The 17,722-nt window shown below is 41.1% G+C and overlaps 1 protein-coding gene across 1 annotated transcript in view; it reads left to right on the forward strand.

Moving 5' to 3' along the window:
- Nucleotides 1-17,722, forward strand: part of LOC106568017 (GDNF family receptor alpha-2) — a 74,705-nt gene that overhangs the window by 14,125 nt on the left and 42,858 nt on the right. The window lies entirely within an intron of this gene.

Raw genomic sequence — 17,722 nt, forward strand, 5'->3', positions numbered from 1 at the left:
ACACACACACACACACACACACACACACACACACATACACACACACTGGCTTTGAACTGATAGATTTGTGAAGAAGTGTTGTATTGGTAATGTTTTTGCTGTTGTTGTAGCTGTTGTTATGAACACTATTGGAAGGGGTTAGTCAGTGATACATGTTTAATATTACATAAACATAACACGTCAAATGTGCCATGACTTCATTTGTTGTTTTTTCCCCTCTCATTCTGTCAGATTTAGGTAAAGGTTCTTGATTCTTCTAACATCTAATGCCAAAGTAAAAAAAATATTTCCTTCCACTATATTTATTGCACCAGTATAGGCGCTTATCCTTTAAATCCAAGTCACATTAGGATTGATTTATAATTTAAACCTAACCAAACCTATGACCTGGCCGTAGACTGGTATGGAGTCCTCTAGAGGCCAAAAGCCTGTGTTAGCATGGCCAATGCCATTAAGCACTTTCACCTTTTTGATTTAGTCAACTGGGTGGGACATCCAACTTCATTGGCTGATCCCTCCTGATGACCCTGTTGACATGACTTAATGACCCGGTTGGAGTCATGACAGCCGGGTCATCAAGAGGGATCAGCCAATTAATTTTACTTGAGAAGAAAATTGCCTATTTCAATATTGAGCTGGCCTCAATGGTGCTGCCAATGCTCTCACAGATTCCATCATGACAGAGATACAGAGATGTTATGTCTATCCAATTCTATGGTCCTGGCCCACCACCTTATGTATTACTGCTCTCCAGTGGCAAGAAGTAACATCCTCCCCAAAAACTATAGGCTTACAACACCTAAATGGCTCTTAGCCTCCCAATCATAGGCTACTTTTTGTCCCTAACACTAACAATTGTTTACAGACAGATTATTTCACTTATAATTCACTGTATCACAATTCCAGTGGGTCAGAAGTTTACATACACTAAGTTGACTATGCCTTTAAACAGCTCAGAAAAGTCCAGAAAATGATGTCATAGCTTTAGAAGCTTCTGATAGGCTAATTGACATCATTTGAGTCAATTGGAGGTGTAGCTGTGGATGTATTTCAAGGCCCACCTTCAAACTCAGTGCCTCTTTGCTTGACATCTTGGGAAAATCAAACGAAATCAGCCAAGACCTCCAAAAACAAAATTGGAGACCTCCACAAGTCTGGTTCATCCTTGGGAGCAATTTCCATACGCCTGAAGGTACCATGTTCATCTGTACAAACAACAGTACGCAAGTATAAACACCATGGGACCACATAGTCGCCATATTGCTCAGGAAGGAGACGCGTTCTGTCTCTTAGAGATGAACGTACTTTGGTGTGAAAAGTGGAAATCAATCCCAGAACAACAGCAAAGGACCTTGTGAAGATGCTAGAGGAAACAGGTACAAAAGTATCTATATCCACAGTAAAACGAGTCCTACATCGACATAACCTAAAAGGCCGCACAGCAAGGAAGAAGCCACTGCTCCAGAACCGCGATAAAAAAAAGCCAGACTATGTGCAGTTTGCAACTGCACATGGGGACAAAGATCGCACTTTTTGGAGAAATATCCTCTGGTCTGATGAAACAAAAATAGAACTGTTTGGCCATAATGACCATCGTTATTTTTGGAGGAAAAAGGGGGAGGCTTGCAAGCTGAAGAACACCATCCCAACCGTGATGCACGGGGGTGGCAGCATCATGTTGTTGGTGTGCTTTGCTGCAGGAGGGACTGGTGCACTTCACAAAATAGATGGCATCATGAGGAGGAAAATTATGTGGATATATTGAAGCAACAGCTCAAGACATAAGTCAGGAAGTTAAAGCTTGGTCGCAAATGGGTCCTCCAAATGGACAATGACCCCAAGCATACTTCCAAAGTTGTGGCTAAATGGCTTAAGGACAACAAAGTCAAGGTATTGGAGTGGCCATCACAAAGCCCTGACCTCAATTCTATAGAAAACTTGTGGGCAGAACTGAAAAAGCGTGTGCGAGCAAGGAGGCCTACAAACCTGACTCAGTTACACCAGCTCTGTCAGGATGAATGGGCCAAAATTCACCCAACTTATTGTGGGAAGCTTGTGGAAGGCTACCCGAAACGTTTGACCCAAGTTAAACAATTTAAAGGCAATGCTACCAAATACTAATTGAGTATATGCAAACTTCTGACCCACTGGGAATGTGATGAAAGAAATAAAAGCTGAAATAAATCGTTCTCTCTACTATTATTCTGACATTTCACAATCTTAGAATAAAGTGGTAATCCTAACTGACCTAAAACAGGGATTTATTTCTAGGATTAAATGTCAGGAATTGTGAAAAACTGAGTTTAAATGTACTTGGCTAAGGTGTATGTAAACTTCCGACTTCAACTGTACATGTGTTAATCCCCACCAAAACGAAATAAAAATTAGAAAATCAAGTCTGAAAACTAACTGAAACTAAGCTGAATTTCAAATAAAAATCTAAACACGAATAGAAATAAAAACCCACATTAAATCACAAAAGTATAATAACCTTGGTAATAATACATGGGCATGTTTTTTAACTATTTATTGTTGTGTATTTGAGTATTTTCAAATGATTTCTTATAAATAGCATACATTTTATTTTCTCCCAAATACTTACTACCAAAATGTCTATGTAAGTAATTGAAATACCCTGAATAGTATTTGAACCCAGGTCTGTTGGTCTGTGTGAGTGTGATTCTGACACGGAGGGACTACTCAGAACGCAAATATAGAAAACTCAGCCCGTTGCTCCTATGTTGATTGAGATGAACAAACAGAAGCTATCTTCTGAATGTGTGTGTGTGTCTTTCTGTCTGTAACTGAAGCATGTGTGTGTGTGTGTATCTGTAACTGAAGCTATCCTCCATCCTGTCACGAAAAGCTATTTTCTTTCCAATTTCTGTATGCGCCAGTTCACAATTCTCATTATTTAAAGCATTGAGAGGTAATCTTCAGCTTCTCTAGGAGACAGCTTCACTGCAGAATAAATAACATTCACACACACACGAAGACCAAAGACTCCACCATTCCATTTGTACATGTGAAACAGAGTGTGTTTATATTTTATGACTCGTGTATACTCTCTCAGTTCATCAAAGATAAACACTCTGTCTGATGATTGATCATACTTAATTTGAACTTTCTCTCTCTGTTTCTGTATTTTGCACAGAGTCCTAAGCTTGTAAATGTCAGTAGGCTCCAGCAGCACAGTGTGTGTGTTTGTATTTGTGGACATGCAGGCGAGTATGTGCATGTGTGTGCGTGTGTTGCCTAGAGTGAGGTGATGACCTTATAGACAGAGGTAAAAGGATCCTATCAGTCCGATTAGATTTGTAATAATCTCATGTGAAGATGCCCACTCATCCCTAGATAGTACTCTATCCACTTTCCATTCACCATGCAGATATCTGAGACCTGAGGGAGAGAGAGACAGGGAGGGAGAGAGAGAGGGAGAGCGAGAGAGAGGGAGAGAGAGAGTGAGGGAGAGAGAGAAATAGAGACAGAAAGATAGATGGACAGACAGACAGAGACAGAGAGATTAAGGGAGGTAGGAAATGACAAAGAGAGATGGGAGAATAGGAGAGGGAGAGACAGATAAAAAGAGAAGGATGGAGGCAACAAGAGAGGGAGAAGAATGCAGAGCAAGAGAGAGACAGATGGGGAGGTAGAGAGAGGGGTGAGATAAGAGGATGATATAGAGGAGTGTTAAATAGCATGTGCAGAAGAAAGAGGAAGAAAAAGGAGTAGAACATTAAAGTATGTCTTAGACAAGACTGTTACCAATCGATTGGAGGGAAAGGCAGAGTGTGACAGAGAGAGAGTGTGTGTGTGTGTGACGAAGGACATTTTAGCAGACAACGGAGAAACAATCACCAACAAACACACTTATTTTTCCAAAACACTGAGACACATCAATATAGACAGCTCTGACTCAAATGTGTGTGTAAAATAGAGGGAGAGAAATAGTGTGTGTGTGTGTGTGTGTGTGTGTGTGTGTGTGTGTGTGTGTGTGTGTGTGTGTGTGTGTGTGTGTGTGTGTGTTTCTCAGAAGACAGCTGCTTTGTTACAGATAGAGTTCAACTGTGGGATGCTTTAACTGTTTTTGCTGTTGGACAGAGAGTTGGATTGATCTGTGAGACAACCCTTTGATATGAAGGTACAACTCCCTGTCATAATAGTGACATAACAGACATCATAAACAGTTATAACCTCTCATATCAGGAGAAGAGAGAAGAGAAGAAGGCAAAGAGAGCCGAACAGAGGAACAGTAGAGAGGAGAGGACGAAAGGTGAAAAGAGGAGAGAGAAGGAAAGCAGAGGAGAGAAAGAGGGGGAGGAGAGGAACAGAGAGGAGGATGAGAGAGAAGGAAAGCAGAGGAGAGAAAGAGGGGAAGGAGAGGAACAGAGAGGAGGGTGAGAGAGAAAGAGAAAAGGAGGAAGGAAGAGGGGATATAGTTACTTTTAGCTGTTCTGGCAGATAAGCTGCAATTACCAGCTTAGTCATACATCACAGTTTCAAATCAAATCATCACATTTTATTCATCACATGCTTTGTAAACAGCAGGTGTAGACTAACAGTGAAATGCTTACTTACGGGCCCTTCCCGACACTGCAGAGAAAAAGAAATTAGAGAAATAATAGAAAAGTAATAACACGTAATAATAAATACACAATGAATACACAAGGTTGGAAGCACAGAATAGTCTAGAAAGTCATTTTATGCTGTAGCGTTAAGATTTCCCTTCACTGGAACTAAGGGGCCTAGCTTGAACCATGAAAAACAGCCCCAGACCATTATTCCTCCTCCACCAAACTTTATAGTTGGCACTATGCATTGGGGCAGGTAGCGCTGTACTGGCATCCACCAAACCTAGATTCATCCGTCGGACTGACAGATAGTGAAGCGTAATTCATCACTCCAGAGAACGCGTTTCCACGGTTGCGAGCTATACACCACTCCAGCCGACGCTATGCATTGCGCATGGTGATCTTAGGCTTGTGTGTGGCTGCTCGGCCATAGAAACCCATTTCATGAAGCTCCCGGCGAACAATTCTTGTGTTACGTTACTTTCAGAGGCAGTTTGAAACTCGGTAGTGAGTGTCCCATTATGTGAGCTTGTGTGTCCTACCACTTTGCGGCTGTGCCGTTGTTGCTCCTAGACTTTTCCACATCATAATAATAGCACTTACAGTTGATCGGAGAAGCTCTAGCAGGCCAGAAATGTCACAAACTGACTTGTTGGAAAAGTGGCATCCCAGTATGGTGCCAGGTTGAAAGTCATTGAGCTCTTCAGTAAGGCCATTCTACTGCCAATGTTTGTCTATTGAGATTGCATGGCTGTGTGCTCGATTTTATACACCTGTCAGCAACAGGTGTGGCTGAAGTAGCCGAATCCACTAATTTGAAGGGGTTCCACATACTTTTGTATATATAGTGTATGTACTGTACATATAACTAGGAATAAAGTGACTAGGCAATAGGATAAGTAATAAACTGTAGCAGCGGGGTGTGTGATGAGTAGGGCTGTTGCGGTGACTGTATTACCGCAACACAGGCGGTCACGAGTCATGAAGGCAGTCAAATTCCACATGCCTGTTTAGTCACGGTAATTAGGCTTCTCCAAGCTCTAATGCAGCTGATGGTCATTAGTAGCCTACCAAACTTGCTAACAGCCTGGTACTCAGTACTCTGTTGTTACGACTTCCGCCGAAGTCGGTCCCTCTCCTTGTTCGGGCGGTGTTCGGCGGTCGACGTCACCGGCTTTCTAGCCATCGCCGATCCACTTTTCATTTTCCATTTGTTTTGTCTTTGTTTTCTACACATCTGGTTTCTATTCCCCAATTACATGTTCATTATTTAACCCTCTGTTTCCCCCATGTTTGTGTGCGTGTTTGTATATAATGTTCAGGTCTTTACTTGTTGGCTGGTATTATTTGCCGGGTTCGTTATTACGGCCGTTATTTACTAGTGACCGGTAATTTCACGCACCTTTAGTATTTGTTTTATACTGGTGTTGTTCGTGTGTCACGGTTGTCGTAAGGAGAAGCGGACCAAAGTGCAGCGTGTGTGTCGTTCCACATTTTATTAACACGGTGAAACTATGCAATACATAAACATGAACTAAAGAACAAAACAACAAACTGTGACGCAGAGGTGAAACATACACTACTCAAAAACAATCTCCCACAAACCCAGGTGCAAAAAACCCCTACTTAAGTATGATCTCCAATTAGAGACAACGAGGACCAGCTGCCTCTAATTGGAGATCATCCCAAACAAAACCCCAACATAGAAATACAAAACTAGAACCTGACAACATAGAAATAGAAAACATAGAAGAAAAAACCTGTCACGCCCTGACCTACTCTACCATAGAAAATAACATCTTTCTATGGTCAGGATGTGACATCGTGGAATAAATTACCTTGTACACTCATCTCTGCTCTCCTGCGCCTGATTCCATACACCAGTTACCCACAGCGTGACAATTGTCTCTTTAATCACTCTGACATCAATGCAAATGTATTCGAAAATCTAATCAAACTCTTCATGAGAGCCCATCAACTCATGTTGCACAACATTTCAATAGGCTATGCAATTGCGCAAGAAAACAGAATGATGGCTTCTACTAAAAAGTGAAAATAAACCATGGAGAAAAGTGTCCTCCATTCGCTATTTAAGGGCATAGATGACATATATTTTTTCCCGCTGCCCCAGTTTTGATACATGTGCATGATAGTTGTCTATTCTAAATAAAAAATAATTTCACACATATATTATTTAGTATATGTAAAGACAAGATTAAATCAAGAATAGTCTGATGGGTGACAATATTAGCCTATCACTTGTGAATTATATATTATCACTTGTGATTGATGACCAGCATAAGAAACAATGCCTTTTTTTGCGACTTTTTCTAATCATAGTCGCACACCTCATGTAGTCTAGCCCATAGACCTATATGTTTTAATAAAGTTTGTATCACAACTAAAGTGGCCAAATAACTTCTTAAAATTAAGCACATTAATCCACTTTACAAGGGGTGTAGAGTCTAACTGGCATACATAAGCACCGCGTGAGTTTCAAGTTTGGGGAAGATAATTTGCACAATAAAAATGCACCTTTATAATAAAAGCATAATTGCATTTGCGGTCACTTTTGATACTGGTGTTTTCAGCTAATGGAACATTCTCGCTTATAGACTACTAGCATGTGCACATTGCTGCGCTTATAATGTGAAGAATTAGCCTAATCAACATTTTAAGCTAAACATTCTGATCTGTTGCGTCAGCCACATTGCGTAAAAAAGTTTATTTTTATGCTAATAGTTGTATTAATTTAGGATCTATCACACTCCAAAACTGTCCCAGACTATGTTTGGAATATTTATTTCTCACATAGAATAGAATAGGTCAACCTTTGTTCTATGGGGGATAGTAGATGACAAAGGCTACTGCTTTTGCTGTTTGTTAGGCCTACTCATCTTGTTGGCTGACGAAAAGAAAATGTGGACCGCATATCTTCAATATGCACCTCGGAATTGGATAAGTATGACTTAGCTGACTGGAGACTTTGACATCTTTTAGGGCCTTCCTCTGACACTGTCCTGGATGGCAGGGAGCTCGGCCCTAGTGATGTACTGGGCCGTATGCACTATCCTCTGTAGTGCCTTGAGGTCGCATGCCAAGCAGTTGCCATACAAACCGGTGATGCAGCCAGTCAAGATGCCTTCAGTGGTGCAGCTGTAGAATTTTTTGAGGATCTGATTGCCCATGCCAAATCTTTTCAGCCTCCTGAGAGGGAAGAGAGGTTGCCGTGCCCTTTTTACAACTGTTGGTATGTGTGGACCATGATAGATCCTTAGTTATGTGGACACAGAGGAACTTGAAGTTCTCAACCCGCTCCACTACAGCCCGGTCGATGTGATTGGGGGCTTGCTCGGCCCTCCGTTTCCTGTAGTTTACCCTCCTGTATGTGCTTGTGTATGTATGTGTGTGTAATTGCATGCATGTGTGTGTTTGTGCATGCCTGTTGTGCTACCCAGCTACGTGCGCATGTAGTTTCTGAGTACAAGGGACTCTAGACATTGATCGTTATTATCTAATATCTGATGGGGTTTGAATACATTCCATGTTCAGCTGTGTTTTTATCAGTCTGTTTCTAACAAGGTTCTTCTTTCATCTGACACATCATAGGTCTGTCTGTACAGTATACTGTAGGTCTGTCTGTACCGTTACAAGCGTTGGTTTTTCGATCGGACGTTACCATGTTAGCCCGTTGGGCACACTGATTGGTGTCACCTCGTTAGTCAGTATGCGTTACAACTGTGCTGGTTTGTCATCTCGTTAGTCGGAAGGTGTTTCACCAGGTGATATTTAAGAGCGGCTGGCCCAGTGCTCCAGTTGTCTTGATAGATGTGGATTGTTAACACCTTTAGTTGGCTCTCCCTATTTGATTTCTAAAAAAACAAACCTTTATCTGATCTTCCATGTTTTCGTTTTGCTCCACTTTTTGGTTTGCTTCCTGTCTTAAAGTTTGGTGTGGGTTTTTATTTTCTTTGCCTCTTCTTGGGCAAATTTAGTGGGTCTCATGGTGGATGTCTTTTAGGTTCCAGTTGTTGCTAGTCAACTTTCAGTGGACACCCCCATGAGTGTCTTTCAGAACCCCTCCTAGAATCCCAGCTGTTTTGTTTTGGTTGTTGTCAGTGACGATTTCTTAGTTCTAAAGAAACCAATTGTTGGTTTCTTGATGGGGAACTTAAAAGTACAGTATACGGTAGGTCTGTCTGTATAGTATGTCTCTGCTCTGTTCTGTCCAGCTCCATCTATACATCTGTAATTCTCCATATCGTTTCCTTTCATATTCTGTCCATCTCTCTAACTCTATGGATGCGTGTATGTGGCTGTGGTCAGGCTAGCCAGCTGTGTCTACCCTGCTCTCAGGCAACTCTATTGATCTCTCTTCCCCCCCCGTCAACTCCCTTCTCCTCTCTTTTTCCTCTCCTCACTTCTCTAGTTCCCCCCCCCCTCTCCCCGTCTCCTCTTCCCTCACTCCCCCCTCTCTCTAACCTTGTTAGATCATGCCTCGATACGATGCGTGTGTGTGTGTGTGTGTGTGTGGGGGGGGGTGTAAGTTGCGAGGCTGCCTGACTGCAGCACTTAAATAAAACATATGTGTAAGAAACCGTGTATGTGTGTAAGTGTGTGTGTACAGATAGTGTATGAGTGCATACGTGTTTGTGTGAGTGTGTGTGTGTGTGTGTATGCATCTGAGTTCATGTGTGTGTGCGTATATGTGTGTTTGTGTCTGTGTGTGCCTGTGGGCAAGGCTTTGTGTGTAGATGCTGTAAAGGCTGTGTGAGAGAGAGATAACAGCCGACCTAGGGCAACACTCTAATTGGCCCATGCACTCACTCCAGATACTTCTTTCTCCCTCTCTCTCTCTCTCTCTCTCTCTCCTTCTTTCTTCCTCTCTTGGGATCCCTCACTTAGTTTATTACAGGAGAGGAAAGGGGATGGAGGGAGGTGTGGAGAGCAGAGGAGAGGAGAGGATAGGGATGGAGAGGAGAGGAGAGTAGAGGGGAGAGGAGGGGAAGAGCAGGTTGCTCAAGATCCACTTGTAGATCCAACATCCGTCCAGGTACCCAAAACCGGTCACTATCGGCAACGGTGAGAGCTATTACAATTAAGTAGGCTGAGGTTTTGCTAGGACGTTGTGGATGGGAGTGGTGGATGGACGTAAGCCGCGAGCTCCGCTTCTGGGGGTTGCGCGTTCAATCCCAGTGATAGGCACCCATTTTTTTCTTCTAACCTTACTCCAAACCTTAACCCTTAACTATTTGAAATGAATGCCTAAACTTAACTGTGGAGTTGTTTGTGTTTTAACCCATTCCCAAAGGCACAGTGCAATCAAAAACAAGATTTTCCTGTGTTTTATATACACTCACTGACCAATTTATTAGGTTCACCACCCCATTCACAAAAATGGATCTGACAGAAAGTGAGTCAAGGGGCTGTGGCTTGCTATATAAAGCAGGCAGGCAGGCATCAAGGCATTCAGTTACTGTTCGATTGAACGTTAGAAGGGGCAAAACTAGTGACCTAAGCGACTTTGAGTGTAGCATGATCGTCGGTGTCAGGCGCCCTTTTGCTCCACTTTTTGGTTCCAGTATCTCAGAAATGGCCGCCCTCATGGGCTTTTCATGCACGACAGTGTCTAGGTTTTACCGAGAATGGTGCGACAAACAAAAAATATCCTGTGGGCGAAAACAGCTCGTTGATGAAAGAGGTCGAAGGAGAATGGCAAGAATCGTGCAAGCCAAAATACGAGCCACAAACAAATAATGGCACAGTACAACAGTGGTGTACAGAACAGCATCTTGGAACGCACAACTTGTAGATCCTTGTCATGGAAGGGCTATTGCAGCAGACAACCACACCAGATTCCCCTCCTATCAGCTAAAAACAAGAAGAAGCGACTCAAGTGGGCACACGATCACCAAAATTGCCTGGAACATGACAGCGAGTTCAGTTTACTTAAGTGGCCTGCGCAGTCCCCAGACCTCATCCCAATAGAGCATCTGATGCCCTTTTAGTGTGAGATCTGTGCCAGCCTGTTTTGGCGGGATGGAGTTTGCATCTGCCTAGTTAATATACCAATAAGAAACAGTGCTCCAAACCTCTCTGCCAATAACAGCTAGGTTTCAGTTTTCCCCTCCCCACTCAGACTACTCCGAGACAGTCCTCTTGCTTGAGAAATTGTTATTTTCTAAGAAGCTATTTTTGTTTCTTTTTGACCATTTTAAAAGAAAACCATCACAGTTAGGTACTTAATTGTTATCCATAAATTATTTGATATTGAGATAAAAACAGCTACATTGGGCCTTTGACTCTAAACTTAAACATTCTGAATTAATGCATAAATGTAACCAGTTGCGAGGCATCGGCAACAGCAGCGGTACATCCCGGGGTGCAGCTGCAGCAGATGGAGCAACGCAGGGTATCCAAAACACTTTGAATTTAGACTTTGGAAAAATGTGGACAGACATCAGAATCTGATGTCAAATTGGTCAAACCGTGATATTTTGTTGAGAGGAGAGGAGAGGAGGGGGATTGAGATGAGATTAAGAGATAGACAGGGCCTTTTAACAAGAATACAGGTTAGATTACAATCAACATGGTTGGGTAGGTTACTTTCTAAATGTATTCCTTACCACTTACTAGTTACCTGTCCAAACTCACTAATGTCATCTGATTACTTTCAGGTACTTTTATATTACTTTCCCCTTAAGAGACGTTAGAAGAAGACAAAGATGAATATTACCAATTGCAGGATAAATCAATGTTAGAGTTTAAATAGCTGGCCATAAATGGATGTTGCATTTTACAATATGGGTTATGTAGGCATCTTCTAACCCATTGCTTTCCACTTCAATACATTAAAAAAACTAAGTCCGTCAGATTTCCAGTCATTCCAATTATTTTATACCTCTTGATCTTCAAGAATAGGACTTGGAAATATGAAAATATAGATTTGTCAAATTATTTTACCTGAAAGTAACCCAAAAATGAAGGATTTATTAGCCCACTCTGTTATTTATGACTTTGTTGTCATGGAGGACTGATTGGGTTCATTGCTTCGAGTTTACAAATAAATGCTGCCCTTATTGAGTGGCATTTCTTTTAGTACCAATGAAAAGTGCTATTTGCGTTTGGAAAATGAATGCCATATGGTACATTTGCTATAGGCCTATTGTTTACGTGTTTTGTTGGTGACACTTTAATATCTCGATAATTGCTTTATTCATCACAAATTAGATTGAGCAATAAAAGCCCCATTGTGGTCTTAACCTTTTACTGCATTGGGCTAAATCAGGGTCACACAGAGTATTTCTTGGTAGTCTTAAACAAATCTACATTGAAACAAAGGATACACCTCACATACATGGTTATGGGCTTAAAAAAGACACCTGGACCATGTCAGATATACTGTAGAGTTGAAATGGAATGCAAACTAATTTTTTTGTTTGCATTCCAATATTACACTATATATACATCACAGAATACCGAAATATAGCAAAACTGTTTGACATAGAAACACCAGATTTTCGGCAGGGTTTTTGAAATAACATTTATTAATTATGAAATTCTGAAAAATATTAATAGCATTCCACCCATGATTCCACTAGATCATTTGACTGCAGGAAAGGGCTACATTAAACTTGTTTTTGACAGTATGTGGAGAACAATACCACGGAGGAGTTTAAAAGGGAGGAACTCCCTCAAACTTGAATTCCATAGGCTGGGATCCCCACTATGCTGTTGGAAGAGTGCATTTTTCACTGGTCGCAAAAACAAGAATTGATAGGTAGCTTAAACTTCTTCAATTGAATGTTATTGTGTTAAAATACACATGTATTGTATATACATTTGTGAACAGCCATCCACCGCAATCACCATCCATAAGATGCAAATAGCTAAATGAGAGAGCAGCAGTGTGATTCACATAACTGCGCTATGTATCACCAGTAGGCTACACCGTTGCTGTCGTCCTCAGCTTCAAGCATTTATTCAAGATGGATGTATATTCTTTGAATGCCGACAGCCGTCGCACCATTTGGAAGACAGCGTAGCCCACAAAAGGCCTATTCCTGCTCTTTTCACACGATCCATCAAAATGCATTTGTTTGTGTCGTTATTGTGGTCTCTGACTTGTAGTCAGATTCGTTCAGGCGGAACAAACTTGAGCCTTTTTTGAATGCTGATTTGAATGTCATTGATAAAGAGTAAAGGTGTCATAAAGAATTGTTTCGCAAACATTCTTTCTGAATTTAAAAGTAATCCTAGAAGTAGTCATCTAGTTTTTCAAAAGTATCAGTAATTTGATTCCAATATTCTTGCTGGTAACGTAACGGATTATTGTTACAGTTTTTTGTAATCAATTAAATGTAAATGATTATGCACACACACACACACACACACACACACACACACACACACACACACACACACACACACACACACACACACACACACACACACACACACACAGCCACACACCTGCAATGAATACAGACATCAGTGCACACATCAGTAGTTCTGTGCAGCTGGAAGGTGAAGCTGTAATGAAGTCTTTATTCTCCAGTCATTAAGGCTTGTCTACTACAATCACCCTGAGCTCAGCTCATTTCACACAATCAATACACTATGAGGAGGAGGGTGTGTGTGTGTGTGTGTGTGTGTGTGTGTGTGTGTGTGTGTGTGTGTGTGTGTGTGTGTGTGTGTGTGTGTGTGTGTGTGTGTGTGTGTGTGTGTGTGTGTCAGAGTTGCCCTAAGGGAACAATCATGCTGTATAAGGCTTGAAGGACAGGACACATGTGTTAGTTGTACTTAGTCTACTATGGAAGCTAATATGCCCTGTGCTGACTTCACATTACTATTGGAAACACATATCCAATGCCAGTCCTGAGGCAAGTTCAGCAAGGCTACATGTTGCCAGTGTAACAATTTCAGTTGAACGATTTGAATGAACATTCCAAAATGTTACGGTGAAACATCAAACAGCTACTTTTTGTAAGGATTACTGTTAGTTTTTTAGCGATAATATTCAAACTGAAAATGTCTTAGCTATTCCTACTAAATCTAATAGAAAGTCTACATGTCCACTTGTTTATGTTTAGAGGCAGTTTAGACCCGAAACAGACACTTACGTTCGCTGCACACTGCCTTCTAACATTAGCGAACGGTCATGGCTAACACAAAACAAAATGGAATATGTTAGCTAACGTCAGCCAACTTTCATAAACTATTTCCTGTGTTTGAATGCACCTCTGCTCTATTAACAGCCTGATCACTAGAAATAGACTTTGATTTTGGACATTTGAAAAGGTCCTGAGAACATCGACATATATGCCTTGCTCGGCGCTCACAAAAAAAAACGAAAAACGATTGCCCAGCACTGGGCACAAACTAGTGATGCTCAGAGCTGGCGCATGCTGCTTTGACTACTGAGGCCCCTCAGTTCACAATGCTCTAGCAAGCCGTGAGAATACTTGGTGATACTTGATGGTAATAGTGCGTTGTTTTTTATTATTTTGTTTTAAGCCTTCCCAAACCATAGACTTAGTCTTAACCACTCGGAATGAATGCCTTCTGTTTTAACCCTGTACCAAGCGGGATTAAAGGATCCGCCCCTTTTTTGTTGTTGCCTAAAATGACATACCCAAATCTAACTGCCTGTAGCTCAGGCCCTGAAGCAAGGACATGCATATTCTTAGTGCCTTTTGAAAGGAAACACTTTGAAGTTTGTAGAAACGTGAAAGGGATGTTGTAGAATATAACACAATAGATCTGGTAAAAAAATAAATACAAAATAAAAAAACAACAGTTCATTTGTATTTTTTTGTACCATCATCTTTGAAATGCAAGACAAAGGCCATAATGTATTATTCCAGCCCAGGCGCAATTTAGATTTTGGCCACTAGATGGCAGCAGTATATGTACAACGTTTTAGACTGATCCAATGAACCATTGTATTTCTGTTGTATCGAACACTGCTCAAATGTGCCTAATTTGTTTATTAATAACTTTTCACGTTCAAAATTGTGCACGCTCCTCAAACAATAGCATGGTATTCTCTCACTGTAATAGCTACTGTAAATTGGACAGTGCAGTTAGATTAATAAGAATTTAAGCTTTCTGCCAATATCAGATATGTCTATGTCCTGGGAAATGTTCTTGTTACTTATAACCTCATGCTAATCGCATTAGCCTATGTTAGCTAAACTGTCCCGTGGACGGGACACCGATCTCGAAGAAGTTTAACTTGTTATGGATAGGGGGCAGTATTTTCACGGCCGGATCAAAAATGTGCCCGATTTAATCTGGTTATTACTTCTGCCCAGAAACTAGAATATGCATATAATTAGTAGCTTTGGATAGAAAACACTCCAAAGTTTCTAAAACTGTTTGAATGGTGTCTGTGAGTATAACAGAACTCAAATGGCAGTCCAAAACCTGAGAAGATTCTGTACAGGAAGTTCCCTGTCTGACCATTTCTTGGCCTTCTTTGTCATCTCTATCCAAAACAGAGGATCTCTGCTGTAACGTGACACTTTCTAAGGCTCCCATAGGCTCTCAGAAGGCACCAGAAAGTTGAATGATGACTCTGCAGTCTCTGGCTGAAAAACAGTAGCGCATTTGGATAATGGTCGATCTGAGAACAATGAGACAGGGGCGCGCATGCACGTGAAGAGGCCATTTTACATTTTCAGTCTTTGAACGAAAACAACGACTCCCGGTTGGAATATTATCGCTATTTTACGAGAAAATGTTTTATCCGGCCGTGAAAATACTGCCCCTTATCCCCAACAGGTTAAAATGGTGTAAAATAGTCATATGTTTGAAAAATTGAAGTTTTCGGATTTTCGAGGAGTTTGTATTTCGCGCCACGCCCTATCATTGGATATTGGAGCGGTGTTCCGCTAGCGGAACGTCTAGATGTAAGAGGTTAATTAACCCTGTAACCACAAAATTCAGTCTCAATTGCCAATTTCCCTGGGAAATAAATGGACATCACAAGAGACTGTATCCTGCACAGAGGTGACAGAGGGAGAGGGGTAAGCGTGCCTTTCTCATTGTGGACAAACTTTTTATGGATGGACAGCTATTCCCGAGACAGCTCCATAACATCATGGCTATACTAAATTCTACGGGGACACCAGGTTACGGAAGAAATTATGGGGACTGTAAAATATCTGAACAGTATAAAGTTGATATGCGCACACACGCACTCAATTACACACTCACTTACACACACAGACACACACATACACACTTGATCTCGCTCTCTTTCTCTCTCTTCTCTCCTTCTCTCTTTCTCTCTCTTCTCTCCCTCTCTCCGCCCTCTCTCTATTGTCTAGAACTTTCTATAATTCAACATGGTTCTTGTTTGTCTGTCTACATGTCTATTTATGTTTACATCAAGCAATGGGAAGATATCAGAGCAGGGACATTGGGGAATAACATCTTGTACGGGATACATTTGTACTGTAGTGAAGCCATCTCTATAGTAATGCAATGTCTCTTTCATAATCATATGATACGTTAATTACTATGGAAATGCTGGGTTGTGTTTTTCTATGAATGTGATGTTTAATGCAACTTTGACGTTGATTCTATATGGATTACAATTATCATCTTGAATATGAAGGCTACACTCACTACAACAACATGAAACGTCTAAGAAGCCAGGCCTGGTATTCATAGCAGATTTTGAAAAGGCCTTTAAAAAGTAAGATTGGATTTTACATGGATCTCAAGAAGATTAATAAGAAAAGCTCAACCCTTGTTTAAAAATTGACTTTTGCCTTTGTGCAGAAATTAAATTAAAATGAAACCTTGTTTAAAGTATCTCTCTTTTTCAAACAAGCAATGCAGAGCTGGTTATAATTTCATCCCCAGAACAGACAGAATAAATATTATGGTTGAACTAATAATGTGCTGGTTGATAAAATACCTGCATTTATGGAAAAGATGTTTGAGAAGGGTATTTTATTTTTAAATAATATTGTAAATTGGAATGATAGAGTTACAGTATGTCTTTCATGGAGCTATCGGAAATGTATGGGAAGGTCTTCTCAATCCAAGATTACAACCAATTGATTATAGCACTACCCCAAAAATGGAGGTAGGGAACTGGTCCGTCTGCCCAATATAAAGGATCAAAACTGGCAGAGGATCAAAAATAGCATAAATAGGAAAATAACCCAGTTTCATTTGGGGACCAGGATGTTGACAGCTGTGCCATACAGTTTGAAAAATAGCTGGGAAGAGATTTTTGATGTACTGATTCCATGGCACAGGGTTGTAAGAGTTCAAGATTCAAAACTTCATGCTTTTCAGCAAAAATTATGCCACCAACAAAATGCTGAATATTTGTGGCATTTTGTTGCCATGATACAGAATCAATAAACCATTTGTTCTGGTATTGCCGTCAGGTAGCTTGTTTCTGGTCTCAGTTCAGGAATGGCTGAAAAAGCATAGCATTAATCTAACATTGACGCTAGAAATAGCATTATTGGGAGATTAGAAAGACCTGGTCAGTCAATTACTAATACACTAATACTCTTAGTAAAAATATTTATCTTCAACTTGCAATCTGTGGATTCGATCAGATAGATAAAAAAATGGTATGTTAAACATCAAAGCATAGTTGAAAGATATTTAAATGGCACGTAGAAATCCAAAGAGGGTGGCCAGCAGAGATAGGTGGGATGGGCTGAGGGAAACTGAGGGTTGTTGGAATGTGGAACTGGAGACAAGTGGGAGTGAAGATTGACGGTCAAATATACAAGTAAAAAATACAGTCAAAATGAACAAAGGGGGGGGGGCTGTGGGGAAGTCAGGGGGGCTGTGGGGGGAGTCTTGGATGGTTGAAGGGCAGCTCTTGAGGGGAACTGTGGGGGGGATCTTGGATGGTTGGTGGCCTGGCAGTTGGGAGCTTGGGCCGGTGGCCGAGAGGTCGCTGGTTCGGGTCCCCAATTCGACTGTGTGGGGGATCTGTCCATGTGCCCTTGTGTGGGGGCGCTTGACCCTGGTTGCTCCTGTGGGTCGCTCTGGATGGGAATGTCTGGTGGATGACTGAATGTAATGGAAATGTTGAGCGGCTTCACTGCAGGTAGATAGTAAGTAAAAAAATAAAAAACGATAAAAAAAACTGTAATTGACATTCATTCATA

This window comes from Salmo salar, chromosome ssa01 (assembly GCF_905237065.1).
Source record: "Salmo salar chromosome ssa01, Ssal_v3.1, whole genome shotgun sequence".
Lineage (NCBI taxonomy): Eukaryota > Metazoa > Chordata > Actinopteri > Salmoniformes > Salmonidae > Salmo > Salmo salar.